General features: G+C 31.2%; 1 protein-coding gene across 3 annotated transcripts in view; it reads left to right on the top strand.

Annotated features, from left to right (window-relative positions):
- The window catches only part of Usf (upstream transcription factor usf), a 73635-nt gene extending 70143 nt beyond the window's left edge, over window positions 1-3492 (top strand). For all 3 annotated transcript variants that reach the window (XM_035373928.2, XM_035373927.2, XM_085822155.1), the window contains exon 9: window positions 975-3492. The gene's annotated coding sequence lies outside the window, so the exon portion shown is untranslated. The remainder of the gene's footprint in view (window positions 1-974) is intronic.
- Window positions 3493-16136: the final 12644 nt, after the last annotated feature.

The raw sequence follows: 16136 nt of genomic DNA, 5'->3' as shown, positions 1-16136 counted from the left end.
TGACACCAATATATAATAATACTCGCACGTTGTTTTCTAAGAAAATTTTTTACAGTCGTCATGATAAGGGCGTATTTGCAAAATATTTTTCAAAAATTCATCAGAAACATCATTTTATTCATATGTATTTTCTCCACATAAATCTCGAAAGATATGATCAAATCTACTGTTCACGGAGTGCTCTGTTGCTGTTGCTTTTATGCCAGATGAACAAACTGTCATCGATTTTATCTACTTGCCCATTAAATCTAGGGTTAATGAAGCATTAGATGTTGGGAAGAAACTTCCTTCATGCAGTTGTTCCAATCAGTTGCTCTTTGTCAGGTGAAAGACCTCTTTCTTGAAAAAATTACATGGTGTCTACCTCTGTATTTGGTAAATTAAAGATTGTTAACTGCATATTTACATAAAAACAAGTAATATTTTTTTGAACCAATGCAATTTGAAAATCGGAACAAAATTTAAATATGATGCTAATATAAAAACACCTGGTGAGAGAAAATATGTAAAACAATGCTAATACCTGTGGAGAGATATGTTGGCGTTGATTACTGATTCAGTCTCAGAGGCTGCTGTGATAAGGAAATAGTGAAGATTCAACATATGTTTAATTTTATTGTACATCAATATACGTTATATTGCCAAGTTTAACTGCACAACAGTGTGTACATTATTAATTTTATTTTTTATACATTATTATTTATTGATTTTATTTTTTATATAAAATTTAGATTATCTAATTAGTAAATATTAGTATATTTTACATCTGAATTATATTATAAATAGCTGAATAATATGAATTGTGCATTCTAAAGTGACTTTAATTCAATTTAGAATTGTTTTAAAAATATCCCAGTTTTTCACTTTTCAACTGACAGCTTTAAAATCCATTATTTAATTAACATAGTATTTTAAAAATCTTGTCAATTATCAAGCAAATTAAAATATTTAAAGTATATTTTCTTTTTTTCTAGGATTTTATCGTCATGCAAAGTATACATCTTTGCCTTGTTATTGATTGTATTCACATGAGACTAAGGAGCCGATGGCATACAAGTCTCTTTTTTCATTATCACTTATACATAAAACTATCATTATTGATCAGTTCAATGCATTTTAAAGAAATGCAGATTAATGATTATAGTCCTGTGCTTTAATGTGCAGACATTTTTGTGATCTTTCTTGCTAAGAATTTCAGGATAGATTTTTTTATGTGAATATGTGAGCAGCCGCATGTGAATTACAATGTTACTCTTTCAATTTGCTTTTTGTAGAAAATTTGTAAATATGGTTGTAGAATGTTTCTGCAAGTTGCTTGTGGAACTTGTAAAAAGATCCATATGAAAAAAATATTTAAATTCTGTGAGATATTTCTAAGTCAGTAAAAAAACTGTACACACATTTTCTGTCTTGCGCATTGTTTTCTTTTTAAATATTATTTAGTGTATTATTTTTGAAATAGTTCTTTAACATTACTGATACTTTTTTTTTTGTAAAAGTTTAATAATCCTTTTAGTATGATTTTATATGAATAACAGCAAGCACTTTTCAGATAAATAAAACACATTGTTAAGCTGTTGTCTATTTTAAAATTTTGAGTAGTTAAAAAGATTTGTAATATACAAATTTATGTATATTCTAAAACTGGAAGTAATCATATAAAACTAGTAAACTGTTTCCAAATTCCATAAAACTATGTTCAGTTTTTTTAGTGTATAACAATAATGTGAAAAGCAGTTGAAACATAACATTTGTATATTTATATATAAATTTTTACCCTAAATATTTCTCTTCGTCTGTATAGTTTTTTATTATTATTTAAAATGTGGCTGATGTGTAATTAAGATGGTCAGTTATAATTCATGGGGAAATTTTATTAAAGGAAGATGACATGAAATTAAAACACTTGAAACAATTTATAATTACTTCTGTTACACTAAGTTGGATTTAAATGCTAAATATTTAGTTAATTTTAAAATTTTCTAAAAAATTGTATAATTTTTTAAACAAATCCACAGAATCAAAAAATGAAATGAAATTTCTTTTCTAAATCCATAGCTAATAAATATGTACTTATAAGTAAAAATCATAACATCTCAGTACATGCTTACCTTCTCATGTACTATTTACATGATCTGATGTGATGATAATTCTAGTTTTTCAGTATGTCATGGTCCTTAGATACAATATTATATCTAAGGAAAATCATTAAAAATCAGATCTGTGTCATTTATATTAATCATCAACAAGCAGAGTTTTGTAAGTATAAAAGTATTCACAACTGGATAAAACTATTATTTATACTCTAGAACAAAATATTATTTTAATGCCGTTCTGTAAAGTGTAATATAATATTTTCCCTATTTTGTGATAAAAGTGCACTGTTATGAATTAATTTTTTATATTGGAGTATGTAAAATTTGTTATATCTCTGAAAATGTAATTCATTTCATAAAAAAATCCACCACTTGAAATTTTTTATAGAAGAATGAAGACGAGTATTTTTATTTCTTTAGTAATCTGTGTTCTGAATATTTCCTGCGTTTTCTTTTTTTGAATTCTTCATTTTATAGTATTTAAATTTGGTAGTTTTTTTTGTATGAAGCTTTTATTTTAAAAGTGTATTCACTTTTGCTTAGGATGCTAAAACCTTGTTTGTAAGAATGTGCACATTTTCAGATGTAAAATTCTTATTTATTATGTTTATGTGATTAAATTAATTAGCACACAAATTAAATATTAATTATCAGTATCAAAGAAACAGGATTGTAACAATATTAATAAAATAGATATGTATTTGTGATGATTGACATGCAAATTTAAACTTGCACTTAAAAAAATATAGTTGCATATGATGAATGAGTTATTTGCATTAATTAATTACTATTTTTATTCATTCTTATCTATTTTAATTGTTTTACACATTTAAACATTACTTGATCAGATTTTTAAAACATGAAAATATCATCTAACTTTTAAGTATTTCTTATGTTCTAAACCCAGTAATTTTTAAAAGCAACATTTTCTTACTTTTTTTGCTACCAACCAGTATAAATATATAAGCAGGTACTAGTATACTTGAATGAGATGAGCAGTCTCTTTTAAAATATTTCAGAATCTAATTTAGTTATGTGGTAAATTATGCACATAAACTCAAAGAAATGTTTCTAAATTTCTTTGGAATTTTATTATTTCATGAACTGTTTAGATTGTTTCCCTAGTATGTATGGAAGCCTTTTCAGGATGATTAAAAAAAAGGAAATATTTTTTCAGTGCCTTTCTCGTTCCACCCTGTTTCTGTAGATAACAGTTAAAAAAGGACTATTCCTTGTAGAATATACAAACATATATATTATATATACACATGAAGTGTAGAGATAATGCTTTGTAAATTGTGTAAAAACAGAATTTGTATAAAGTTACTTGCAATGTTCAATTCTTTGCTTTGGAAGAGTTTTATTGACAAGACTGGAAAATAAAAGAATTAATCTACTTGTTTTCTTTTTCTTTCATTTAGATCATTTCACTCATTTAGATGCCATCAAGATAAATGTAAACTAATAATATTTTAACTGGTTGCAAATGGAGTAATTTTTTATGAGCTACTAGGTGCTCCAGGAGTACTTAACAATGTGTCAAATGTGTCTCTATCGAACATCCTACTTTGTCATTAAAAAAGTGTGCATACATTTTTAAAGTACAATTTAAAAAATATAAATATGAAAAATTATTTTAAAATGTATGATATTTGGAAAAATAATAACCAGTGTTCATTTCTTGCCTCATTAGGACAATTATCGCAGTATTCACTCCTTATTTTTAGTACAAGTCCAATGAAAGGCCCAGAATTTGTTTTTATTTATGTCATGCCATGTCTGTGAAATAGTTTTTAATTAGATTTTTTGATAACAATACAGATTTCGTATAGTTATTAGTTTTCTTTATTATTTTATCAAAAAGTTGGTCTTTGAAAAAAAGAATTTGTTCAAACCTATCAAAGGAAATTTGTGAACATGTCACTTTTGTACCTATTGAAAAATGTACTTTTAAGGGGCATGAACTCATTTTCTGTAATATTGACCCAATTATAGTCTGCTTCTTAGGTGCTTGTACTATTGGTGTCAGATTTAATAGGTCATAATTTCTGTCTTTGATGAACTACAATATTGCTTTTGATATTATCATTCTAAATATTCCCATATGTCAGCGGTTCTCAACCTTTTGACTATTAAGCACCATCTAAACACAATTTGAGAATTTTTAGTACCAGTTTTACAATAATTATTTTTCAATTTCTTGATAGAACTATTAAAAATATGTAAATTGCCATTTGCACCTATTGGTTATCTGCATTAATTATGCACACATAAAAATATTAAATTATAAAGTGGTTACTATTTTAATTATCACAGTTTAAGTGGTGTAATTCAATAAGCTATTTGGTTTTTCTAGCAAACTAAGCTTTCAATTTGACCCCACAACTTCACTTCTCCACAGGAGGAGGAAATAGTCACAGACATCCAAGAGCAAACAGTTTTTCATCGAAAACATAAGATTTGCTTTCCTATCCATATCAGATTTACCAATTTGGCTATCTGTGACTCTTCTGGCAAGCAGTTTTCAATCTGAAATCTATGATTTGTTTTCGCTATCATTTTTTTATTCCATCAGTTTGATTATTTAGTTTTATGAAAATACAGTTTTCAATCTGAAACCTATATTTCAAATTGCCCCTGTTCTGCTAATTTGGCAATTTGTGACTTTCCTCCTTTTTTAAAACAAAAAGATGAAAATCAGTTTAAAAGAACAAACAAAAGATATTGTAATAATGGTAGAATGTTTGAACCATAGTATCAGCTTCCAAGGAGACTATTTGGATGCACAATCTGGCTCTTCAAAACTCAGTTTCAGTTTGCCATCTTTTATACAGTTTTCCTCCATGTATTAATAAGATTAAATAAAAGCCATAAAAACGTAATTTTTATTTACAAATTTATTTTCAACGACCTCTGCATACCAAATAATTGGCAATTTTTCTCCAGAATGTTTTTAAAAGTAAGTACTTTATTGGGCTGATTCTTTTACAAGGTGCATTCAATCCTTAAATGGGACATATAAGGACATGAAGACTTACTGGCATAATGAGAGCTGTATCCCAGTATTCTTCGAACAGTAAAATTTCAAATGACTGACAATGTGCAGATTTCTTTTTTAGGTCTTTCATGAAAAATGCAAAAAAATAATACTATATTGGCCAGAATTTAAGACAGCCCTACATATTAGATGACCCAGCACATTTTAAGATATTTTTACATAGGAAAAAAACAGCTTCTGTATAAAATGCCTGTATCTGATAACAGTACAGATGTTTTTCAAAGAGAATAAAGGATTTAACAACATCATGTGAAATTTAAATAAGCTTTCTTGTAATGAGAAATATATCATTTGAGATATTTTTTAAAGGATAAGCTATATTCTACATTAAAAAAATAAAGACAAAAATTTCTCATTTAATGAGAGCCCATTTTTCTTAATTTCATGTTGCAACCAGTTAGTCATCTAAGTTTTAGAAATCACTAAAATTTTCTATATTTAATAACATAAAAGTCTTTTTTCTAAGCTTTTATGTTATAAAATATTTAGGCTTTTAATCCTTTTAATGTTTTATCGTAATAATAAAAAGAAAATCCTTGTCATAAGCTCTCTTTATCTATAAAAAGTGACTACAGAACTTGGCATGCACATGCAAGCTTCAATATCAATAATTAAATTTAGGAGTCAGAAATAAAGTATTCGTGACACCGCAGTTTCTCATAAAAGGGAAAAGTGAATGGCTGCTGAACATCTAAAGAAGTGTATAATCTAGATCAGCGGTTCTCAACCTTTTGACTAACATATACCAGCTAAACAAAAATTGAAAATCTTTAGTACCACCATTACATTTTACAGTGATTATTTTCCAATTTCTCAATAAAAATATTTAAAAAATGTTTTTCCGTTTGCATAACCTATTGGCTATTCATATTAAATATGTCCACATAAAAAATGTTAGCTTAAAAATTGGTTACCATTTTAATTATCAAAATTTAAGTTATAATACTTTAATTCTAAAATTTAGTATGAAATTTGGGCCTGTTTAAGAGAGATTGATTTCTTTATGTCTCATCTTATTTTAATTAGTTTTAACCATAAATTAGGATCCACTTTTAATTTCTTCTCTATTAATTTTTAAAATAAAACATGGAAGAAAATCCTTGTTTACACAAATAGGTTGTGCAAAAAGGTAATAAAAATTTAATAGGTTTATTTTAAATGCCTTTAAGTTCTTTTTTTCAGTTCAGCCAAAAGTTAAGTACATGATTTTTTAAATCTTCAGTTAGAGTTCGATCGCAGAAAATTTTTATCAATTTTTTTTTTTTTTTTTTTTTTTTTTTTTCTTCACAAGATAAAATTTCAGGTACATTGCAACACTAAATTTATTTCTAATCCAATTTTCTTTTTCATAATAATAAATATTTATCATTTTAAAAGAGTGATTTTTAATGTTGGATGCTAATTGTTTTTTTTATTTTCAAATTATTTTCTATTAGAAAACTTAAGCTTAAAATATTATCCAATTCTTTGATTATTAGCTTCAGTTTTTTTTTTTTTTTTTTTATCATTACATTTATTTTATCTCTGGTATACAAATTAACACTTTATCCTAAACTTGATTCATTTAACTTTCTAAAAATATCACCTAAATATGCTAAACATGTCAACTATTATTCACTAAATAAACAATTTTGCAATTCAAAATTTGAACCACGGAGGAAAATTCGAATTTTGATGAGAAATTCAAAGAGACAATTTAAAAATTTGCCTCTGAATAAATCACCTTACTTTGGAATGTAACAAAACCATTTCATCTTCACAGCCCATCTCTTGGCATAAAATTGTAAATATTCTTGGAATTTAAAGATTGGCTTTTAATGAAATTAACAATTTTTACAGCTTCATTCAAAACGATTTTCAGGGACTATTTTGGCAAAGCTAACGATTAATAGGGCAGTGAGTAAATTTAGTTTCGGGTGTGACCTTCTTTATTTGAGAAATAAGACCGGAATGTTTTCCTGTTAAAGCCTGAGCTCCATCACTGCATACGGCAATGCAGTTATTCCAGGGAATATCATTCTCAGACATTGTTCTCTGTCAGTTCCTTTGAAAATTTCATTTGCAGCTGCTCTATCATGAAGAGATTCACAGAATAAGAATACTCTTTGGCATTTCGTTTATCTTCTTCGAAATGTATGTAAACTAATAATTGAACAAAGTTCATTATATTAGTACTTTCAGCCAATTGCGATGCGAAATACTCACTGTGTTTTATTTTTTAAATAAGTGTCTCTTTTATCGAATTTATCATTTTATGAATTCGTCGACTTACTCTATCATTTGAGAATGGAATATTATTAAGTTTTTTTTCTCCAATAGTTTGAACCTTCCCAGTCTTGGTGATTCTTTTTTTCTGCTGTTAGAGACAGCAAATCAACATAAAAGAAAATGATTCTAAGTGACAATAAAGCAATATGAGCCCAAAATGGTGGCTATTACTCCATTTGAAAACATCATGTATGACTTTTTTTTTTTTTTTTTTTTTTTTTTTTTTTTATGGCTAAAAGAAATTTGTGAAAATAAAAACTGATTATTTTGCTAAAGTCTGAGTGGCTATTGACCTAAACAATTAATTTATGCAACCTGGCAGGTCGCATAGATTAATTGTTAGAGAAAAAAAACTTAAACATGATATTGGGGTATTTAATTTTTGAATTTAATAGTTATACATACTTTGTTTCTTTGTGTACCACCTGCCAGCCACTGCCATATGCATTTTCATTTTAATTATTTTCAGCCAAATTATCTCTGTACCGTAAATTCGAATTCATCTTCGCTTAATGAAAATCCATTTTTTATTTCATACTTATGATTTCCACCTATTTTATGATAAGGAATATGTTGATAAAAAGTTGGAAGAAATGCAGCCATCTTGTTCACCAGACTGATTACAATAAGCATATTCCAAAATATCTTCCTACATGTATGAAGCACAGATATTACAGCAGTGACAACAGAGTTACCCGCTTATATTACAGCATTGGCAATGGAGTTATCAACTCAGCTCTCAGCTTACAATGTTATCACAGTGCCAACAACATACTGTTGTGCTCTACAAGTTCGTAGATTTGTAGTACTTGAAGATAACACTTGACGAATAATCAAAACACAATTTATTTGCCAGTATTACACAGGACAGTTCCAAAGACGTTTGCAGTCATCAAAGGACTACGATAAACACACTGAAACAATCAACAGCACTGTCTCCCAGCTATAACTGTGAAGACAGCTTCATGGCAAAGTACTTAGCAAGCAAGTACTCGAGCTAATCTCTGAATTCAAGATATTCCTACTCCACATACAGGCAGGGTAGAGATATGGCATACTGCGAATTTTGTCGCCAGATGAACGATTTTGAATCAAATCTGGCTACCATGAGTTTTCTTACCACTTTCTGGCAACCCTAACCCTGCTTTTCAGGGAAGCTATCTTACCGCAGTTGAGCATTTCGCAACACTGCCCCCTCCCAAGGACTGCTCGTCCTGGGCAGTACCATCCATGGTCAAAAGCTAAATTCAATACTAACAAAACAAGAATCAAATGTTTACACTACATACAAGTTATATACACAAATTATACAGGAAAATTATTCTATAATAATTACGGTACCTCTAAGAATGAGAACAACTAGTACTATGACCATAGTATGGGATTAATCTGTCACAATATCAGGGTCCACCAATTGATCTGCTCTAACTTTTTCAATCAATGTGGATTGGCTGATGTTGAAGATGTTGTTTGTCGGATGCTAGGATTCAACGGCTCTTGAACAATGCCTGCAGTGTGCAGGACAAGGCTTCCTGGATTAAGCATCCGCATTTCCGTGGGAGGAGTCTTTATGATATTTTAAAACCACTTGTGTCCTGATAGGGTGTCTAGAGTGTTGTCAATTCTAGGAAGATGGTAACTGTTTTTCTTAGTGACATTATTTAATTTCCGGTATTCAACACAAAATCTTGTCGAACCATCTTTCTTCCGGACGAGAACTATAGGAGACGCCCATCAGCTTGTGAATGGTTCGATGATGTCATTTTCTTCAGATTTCCAACTTCTTCCTGTTTTGCGAATGCCAGATGTCTCGGATGTTACTTGATGACAGAGTAATTCCCCATATCACTTCGATGTTACTTCGGTTTTATGAGGCCAACATCTCTGGATGCTATAGAAAATAGATCTTCAAATTCTTTAATTGCTTTCTCTGCAGTACATCTTTGTTTGTGGTTGAGTTTGCACTCTGCAGAAGTTCTTCCATTAATTTCCAAGTATCTCAGTCGGAGTTGGAGGTGGAGCTTTGTAAACGCACATAACTGGAGTGCATGGTGTTAGCATTTCATCCTTCTGGATGTTTCTCGGTCTGTGGCTAACATTCGCCACTATCACAGGGATAAAACCTTTCGAAAAGTCTACTAATGAGGAGGCCACTAATACCTCTCTTGGGCTATTTTCAGGGTATTCAATTAATCCCAATCTGAAGCTATTCTTTTCTATGGGCTAACATTCGCCGCTCTGACAGGGACGAAATCTCTCAAAAAGTCTACTAATACAACTGTCAAGGCCACTAATACAACTCTTGAGTTATTTTCGGGCTGTTCAGTTATTCCAAATTTGAAGCTATTGCTGTGTTCTATGGAGTCGGTTATTAATAGTTCTGTCATCGGAGGGATGGTGACATATGTTTTTGTTGTAATTGGTGAGCTGAGGAATGCTGTTTCTCATTTCAAACACAACTATATCTCCCTTTGCAGAGTGCATCTCGTTATGTTTAAAGTCCAGTGTAAAGTCGTAGTTCCGCAAAAAGTCCAGTCTAAGTATTAATTCATCCGCGATGTTAGCGACGAAAGCAGAGTGCTGGTATATCTTACTTCCGAAGGTAATGGTGACGTTAATTTCACTTTCAGTGGGGATCTTATCACCTGTCACTGTCTGTAAAGTCACATAGTCCATTGAAACGTTTGCGGAGTCCATAGCAACGTTACGTTCAATACCCGAGCTATATCTGTTCTGTCGATCTGGAGAACTTTCAAAGGAGCTGCAGCTCTGCCTGGCAATCTCCGCCCCATGAGATTGTAACATTTTAGTTTCTCTGGTTTGGTTTCACAATTCCTGTGGTCTCCGCAATTCCAGCACTTTACTGTTTTCTTTTCAGTGTTGCTTATATTCGGCCTTCTCAACGTCTCCCGAATCTCTCTTATTTCTTTCCTGAAATTAATGATATCAAAATTTGAGTCTTCTATTCGAGCTGCTCTATTAGGATGACGATCTTTTAGAGTAGCTTGTTGAGCTGACTCGAACTTTATGGCGTAGACTAAGGCGCATTTTAGGTCTTTCAGATCCGCCAATCTGAGAGCCTTCTGAATTTCTGCATCCTTGACTGCATTGACGAAATGAATCACGACCAGGTTTTTGCAGACATCAGATGGACAATCCGGAAATGGTTGATGTGCCAACCTCTCAATGTCAATAACCAGTTCTTTCCGTGACTTTCTGCTAGCGAGTTTTCAACTGCATTGGACGTTGAAATTTGAAATCTGGTCTTCTGATAGGACCGCTAAGATATCTGCAGCATCGCCTCGGGGTGAGCTGCGAGACCTTCATGTGGAAGTTCCATTTGTTAGTTTTCACCACGATCAAAAACTGGGTCTTATATACGCTCCATGCTGATTTTCCATCTTATATCCTTCGTTTCATTACGGTATGAGAAGAAACTGGGAGAACCTTAAAGTCTTCAGGTTCGTTCTTGGGCTGAGTATCATTTTCTTTCAAAACATCTACTTCTTTCCAGAACGTTCTCAATTTTTCTTCAAATCTTTCTCCCACATCTGCTATTTTGGCTCCAGTTTCCTCTAACTTTTCCTTCACTTTCTTTTCCATGTCTTCTAATTTATCTTCTAATTATCTATCTAATTTATCTTTTTATTTAATCTCTTTAAGATCCACAAGTCGCTTCTAATCTTGCTTTTGCTCGATGTAATTTCTCTTGCAGCTTTTCTTTCTTCTTGTCCCGATTTTATATTGCTCTTGATCTGAGTATTAATCTCCTGCTGTCTGGCTTTCACCTCTACTTATCCGGCTTTTGCAGCTGCTAACAAGTCCATCAAAGCCTTCATTGCCTCCGCCATGGCATTTTCCTGTATGCGGGTCACTAGCATTCACTCACAAATCCTACTCCTGACACCAGTCGTTGCATTATACGAGATCGTGGATTTGAAGTAATTGATGATAACAATTGACGAAAAATCAAAACACAATTTATTTGCCAGTATTACACACGGCAGTTCCAAAGACATGTTTACAGCCATCGAAAAACTACGATAAACATGCTAAAACAATCAACAACATTACCTTCAAACTATAACGGAGAAGACACGTACAGCTCTCGAATCGGTCAATCGCTCTTAAGCTAATCTCTGAACCCAAGACATTACTACACTACTGAATTCCAGATAATCCTGCTCCGCTTAAAGGCATGGTATATATAGATTTCCTTTCGAGGATATTCTCTGGAAAACCGCTAAGAAATGCGTTCTAAAATGTTCTCGCTCTGCCTATGGCATGTCGGGAAATAGGCGATTTCGCGCTAAATCTGGCAACCATGCCTTTTCCTGCCATTTTCTGGCAACCCTAACCTCGCTTTGCAGGAAGGCTATATCTTATCGCAGCTGGGTATTTCACAACATTAGCATACATAACAGTTCTCGAAATTTTTTTCTCTCTTTTTTTTACTCAATGGCGGACCCTCAGCCGATTTCGGCTTGGCGATTACTAAGGTCAGAAGTGGAGGTCCCTTTATTATGGAAGCACCTACTAGGTCAGCCACCTTTGCCTCCAGTATTTAGTATTTGCACAATAGTATCCAATAGTATAATACTCCAATAGTATTTGCACAGATTCCAAGAACAATTGGATAGTAAGCCTTGATAGGATCTACTTCAATAAATTAAGAAGTCAAGGCAGACTCTATTTTGGCTTTTCCTCTTGTCCATTTAGAAGACACATAAGGTTTAATCGCTCTTATAACTGCCAAGCCTTAGGTCACACCAGCCACCAGGGTAAGGCAGCGCCTGTGTGTATAAATTTCTCTCTAAAGCACGAGCATCCTTCGAATTCTTGTAAGAGTTCTCCTCGTTGTTTTAATTGTTGCGCTTCTAACGAAAATGAAGGAACATCTTACGTTTGATCGCATCCAGCGAACGCTAGACCATGGGCCGTATCCTCCTTGCGTGCGACGAGATCTCGATACGAGAGTGACGTCACATATGACGGGTTTTTCGTGCGGAGCGACAATTGGCAATCCTCCAGCACCGATCGAAACCATTTCGTACGGCGTAGCGATCGTCTGGTTTTCGGCTGCTTATATGCAACCGTTTAAAAATCTTGCGATCGAAAAGTAATGGCGTCGAATGGATGTTTAGCGATGTATCTTTTAAATTGAATACATCATCGTAATTCAATTCAAAGAAGAATGTTCCGAAGCATACTGGATACGTTTGCCTTATCTGTTAAGCAGTTTATAAAGTTATTTAGAGAAGATAAACAGTTGTATTCTGTTCTGAACTAACAGCTTTTGTTCGAAGACTTACATTTTACTGGATTGCCGCCTGAGCTAAGAGTAAGTTACTTATTTGAATTGTTGAAATTTCAGTCTAAAATTGCAAATAACTTAATCACTTATTCTATAATATATTCTACATGTGTCGCGATTTCTGCTTTTCTGATCAATTTCAGTTGTAGAAACATTTTTTTATGAATTCGTCTATACTTAACGAATAATTTTCTGCTTAATATTTTTTATGTATCACCTGAAACATTCGAAAAATTCAATTGGAATTAAGTTCCGAATTATAGAATAGTAAACAGAGAAGAATATATTAGTTAAATTTCTCTCTGGTTTTCATAATAAATTACATCTTTGGTGCATAACATTCTTATTTGTGTTTTGTTGTCAAAAATCAGGATCTGAAAAAAGATAACTAGTTGGATTCGTTTGCAGTATTATTTAAAAACGAATTACGGTGTTTGTTGGGATTTTAGATTTTGATATTATTCTTGAAGTCATCTGTTAATATTTTATCTAATTATAGTGCTTAAAAATTCATGTGAAAAGGGATTGTAATTTTTTACCTATTGATGTAAAATACCCTGTTTCTTCTTATGAAGGATATGTTGTTATGCAATTGTTTGAAAAAAGAGTAGTCTTTTCTACATTTTACTTTACCAGTATATTATTATGATATTTTAGAAGCATCATGTGAAAATATTGCAAGTTTCTCATGAGATAGATTAATACAGTTTATAAAAAAAATTAGTAGGTGTCAGTAGGTCATTTTAATCTCTTTCGGATCTTGATTTTGGACACCACAAATGAGAAGGTTATGTTAATTTTATGAGATTGTACTCATAATTGTTACATATATGTAAAACTATAAAACTGTGTATTGAGAATTTTCTGACGTAGGATTAGTTTTGAATAATAACTCAGCTTTCATAATGTTATGAACATGTATCTTTCCATAAATTTGAAATAAGATATGTATAATGCTTATGTAATTTATTTTCTTAGTAAACCCAAGGATTTTAAGTAACACTCCTCAATAATTTTATATTGTAGAATATTATTTCATATTAAGTAGATTAATATCATTTAGCTAATAAGTTTCAAAGCATTTAAAAGTTATCAAACATATGTATTTCTATAATCCTGATAAACATTATATTTCCTGTTATTGATAGCATATAGTTCCTTTATTCTTGTTTAAGCCTTTAGATAAGATCTTTATGTACGACAGTAATATTTTGCAGGTTTCTGATCATAATATCTTGACAATAAATGCAAAATGTTCTTGTGTTCATGACACGTTCTTATGGAGCCAGTGCAGTTCATAACTTCTTGGCCAGTGCAGGGAGGGACAAACTATTGGCTTATAGCTATGTGCCCAAAATTTTATAATAAAGTTATTTAAGGAAGGAAATAAGCACATTTTGTCAAACATATTTGTACTCTGAGAAATTAAATGAAGCGCAAATAAGTATTTTTCAGGGACAGAGGAAGAAACTGAATGTCAGTTATCAATACATCCTCAATTCTTGTAATCCTGAAATAAGATTTTTCGGTACTCTTCTGTAATCGGAACTGGATTCAGAAATGAGTGTATATGTATATGATATGTACATACGTATGTATATGTGTACGCATATAGACACATACATACATGCATATATATATATATTCCTTAATCCAGTCCCGATAACAGAGTACCAATTTTTCAGTCTGTAGTATGTTTTGATTAAATTTGTCTGCATTTAGAATGTATTTGATATTATTGTTATAATACAGTCAAAAGTCGTTAATCCGGACTCGTCGGGACTTCGGCGATTCCGGATTATCGATTTTTCCAGATTACAGATCATCAGTTTAAATCTGGTAAGACGGCATGCAGAAGTTATAAAATTAAAAATATGAAACCGTAATTTATGAAATAAAGAACAATTATGATCTAAAGGGTATCAAAATTTGCAAAAAAAAAAAAAAAAAAAAAAAGCTTAATATTTATTTGTTTATTTTATTAAACATTTCTTTCAATGTAAGTTGTTTAAGTTGCTTCGTTTTTTATGTGATAATACATTCTATTTAATTCTATAAACAGACATAATTTCTTGTTCAGTTACAAAGTTCCGCTGTTCAGGTCCTATAATTGCTGTGTCGAGAATGCCGACTAATTTGTCAATCGAAATGTTTTCGTTTTCAATAACCTCTCTGTCACTTTCTTCACTATCGGAAGCGAATTATAATGACGAGAAACTTGATTTAAATCATATCAAAGACGGAGTACATCGAGATGAAATACTACATTTAGTAAGGAATTATAAGCCAAATAAAATAAAAACATCTGCCCTGAAGATAAGGATAGTGCTGACAAATCAACTTCCAATTCATTGCGCGCGCGGCGTTAAAGATAAACAAACGTTAAAGTTTAGATAAACAAAGGATATGCCTTTATCCATTTTTTGCAGCAATTCCACTTTTTGTTTAATGGACTTCGAAACATACTTTCGTGTTGTGCATCCTTTACATATTAGTAAATATATATCAGAAATTCTATTTGACATAATCGAAAGTTCAAGCTTACTTTTATAAAATTGCTCTAACAGTCTGCAAAAAATAATAAGCTGGATCCAGTTCGAAGATTTAGGAACAACGCAATCTGCAACATTAACTGAAATAGATAATTAGATAATTTTAGCTTAACTTATACCATCCGTTATACATTAAACGCGCATTCGTAAACGTATTTTGCGCACGCGCACACACATATTCGCAGACGCAAAGGTCTTCTGCGCATGCGTCAACGCTTACATTGAAAGAAAGTTTGTAGCTTTGAGGTCCGGATTACAGATCATTCCGGATTATGGGTGTCCGAATTAACGACTTTTGACTGTATTATTCTTTCAAATTATAGATGGATTATTTATATCTGGTTATAGAAATAATAAATAAATATAATTTTTTATGTGCTAGTATTTTTATACAGTATATTATACTAAGTATGATTTCATTTTTAGTTCTTTAGTAGTATTTAACCATACCCTTTTTTTTTCAGTAAGTAGTAATTAAAATATTGGTGGAATGTGAAAGAAATAGATTACTAAATTTTATTAAACATGAAATGTACCTAATTTATATGCATTTAGATACACATGCAAGTTAAAAAATTGTGTGTTCTCAATAAATGCAGATAAAAGACAATTCTTTTATAGACTTCTATCTTCCATTTATCAAATTGTTGTACTTAAAAATTATGCATTTTTTCTTTCGGATTAATGAATTTAAAATGATTTTGCAATGTAATGGGTGACGATTTTTTTTCTTTTTGAAATCTGATATTAGATTTCTCCAATTGTACAAGAAATTTTTATTTCGATATATTTATTTTTTAGTATTTCAAGTGATAAAGGTTATCCATTGGAACTTTGGCTTTTGACAC

The sequence above is a fragment of the Stegodyphus dumicola genome, chromosome 1, assembly GCF_044657685.1.
Source record: "Stegodyphus dumicola isolate Sdum_Otavi_A_Nest chromosome 1, ASM4465768v1".
Taxonomy (NCBI): Eukaryota; Metazoa; Arthropoda; class Arachnida; order Araneae; family Eresidae; genus Stegodyphus; species Stegodyphus dumicola.
Note: the sequence above shows the minus strand (reverse complement) of the source record. Positions and strands in the feature narration are given on the sequence as shown.